Below are 1973 nucleotides of genomic sequence, written 5' to 3' on the forward strand. Positions count from 1 at the left end.
GGGTAAAATAGATGTTGGTGGTGGAAAGGTAAAGAGTTTTAATTGGACAGAGGGTGTGACATAAGGACCTTTGGCTAAGGAGTAGGAAACTGTCAAGGAGCCGATTTCTGATGGTCAATGACGTGATTTATAAGTGCCGTCCGTCCGTCGCTTGTTGGGTCTGTCACAAGTGGGTCCCATCTGTCGCGTCTGGTACTAGTAAAATTCCTAATTTTGCATTACCTTTATAAGCTTAATTCGCTAGAACGGCGTTGAGGCATATCGAACCTCCGGAATTGCAGTCGCAGTATAAAATATAAAATAAACCGTTAGGTCTGTTAAAAGTGTAAGCCTTAATTATAAAATCATATTCTAAACACGCTCTCCGGGACGGAACAGAGACTACGGTGTGACTAGACCATCAGAGGTGTGAAAGAGGAGTAAAAGTACTTGAGACAGTCGCGTGCTCGAGAATGCACAGCCATGGTTTTGGGTAGACGTGGCTGAATGTGCTTAGGAGAATGAAAGCGATAGGATAATACAGAAAGACAACACGTGCGTATATACAAGTATACGAGGAAATGCGTCATCGTGGTTGGACGAAGTTGATGTAAGGGGTAGTCGAAAAGTAAAGATCGAAGAGTTGTTGAACATAACAAAAGTCGTCATTGTCGTAGAGTCTGTTGTGTCGTAGTCACAATCACAGTTTAATTATATATCACGATTTATAGTAATTACCAATTTATTCTACATTATATCACAGTTTATTTTGCATTATTATATTGTATTAGCAGTATATAGGCTGTCCCACATTTTTTCGTTAAACTGCGAGAAAATATTTTATGAACAAAAATAAGAAAAACATATAATATAGACAAAATATTTCGATTACTTTAATTATACAAAATGTTGATTTTGACGACATATTTAATCGAAATCATCGAAATAAGCGGGATCCAGCCTTTTCTAAATACTTACCAAGGCTTGTTCTAACTTAATATATTTGTCATAATCTGAATGAAATATTTAAGAACCAATGTTTACGTAATAGTATATTTTATTTTTCTTCATAAAACATGCTGGCATAGTTTAGTGGAAAAATCTAGGACACCCTTTATATATATCAATAACCATAATTATTGTGTACATAACTATCGATGACCAACGATTATATATTAATCATGTTTTTATTTAAATATATTCATTCATTTATTGCTTTTATTTACTTGCCACGTTCATTTCTCATTTATACAATTTATTTTCCAATTTATTAAAAATTCACGAACGTGGGTAAAATATTTGAAATTTAAGAAGTCATGTTACATAAACGAATATGTTTTCTAATTTTACATAAATACACTTATAAAAGCGAATTTTATGTATCATATTACTTCATAAAATAATATATGTATATAATTATATATTACATATATTAGGTTATATAAGCCTGTTAATATATCTTATATATCTTTACTCCGTGTAGAAACAAATTATCAAGAAATGTGATAAATTTTATAAGCTGCATAAAATATTTTCTTACCTTCTTCGTTGTTGTCGTCCTGCAACAACCATATCTCTTCCTCGTCAAAATGCACGTCTCCGCCTCGATCTCCGCCAGGAAAGAACGCGTGTGCTAAAATCTGGCCTCTACCATCGAACGGATATCCGTCACCATGATAACAACTAGAACAGAATTAAAAAGCAATTAATGGATGTCGAATTGAACCATTTAAAATTTAATTGGTCGAAACAATGAATAGTTTACTTTTGCACCAAGTTTCGTTATTTAAAACAGTTATTCCTTCGTTATATTACTTTTAAAAATATTATACATTAAACGCGAAGCGAATTTGGTTTAGTTTTCATTTAGAATAGGAAATGCACCTGTGTATAAATAAAGAAACGAATACAGAAATAGGGAAGAATTTGTAATACCTGTAAAGGAAAACTATCTTTGTTCCAAATATTTTAATAAAATCCAACACAAAAGTTTA

General features: G+C 32.4%; 1 protein-coding gene across 1 annotated transcript in view; it reads right to left on the reverse strand.

Moving 5' to 3' along the window:
* Window positions 1-1657, reverse strand: part of Mmp2 (Matrix metalloproteinase 2) — a 124741-nt gene extending 123084 nt beyond the window's left edge. The window contains exon 1 of the mRNA XM_017902215.1: window positions 1520-1657. The gene's annotated coding sequence lies outside the window, so the exon portion shown is untranslated. The remainder of the gene's footprint in view (window positions 1-1519) is intronic.
* Between the last annotated feature and the right edge of the window lie 316 nt (window positions 1658-1973).

This window comes from Eufriesea mexicana, unplaced genomic scaffold (genome assembly GCF_001483705.2).
Source record: "Eufriesea mexicana isolate 0111107269 unplaced genomic scaffold, ASM148370v2 scaffold1809, whole genome shotgun sequence".
In the NCBI taxonomy this organism is placed as follows: domain Eukaryota; kingdom Metazoa; phylum Arthropoda; class Insecta; order Hymenoptera; family Apidae; genus Eufriesea; species Eufriesea mexicana.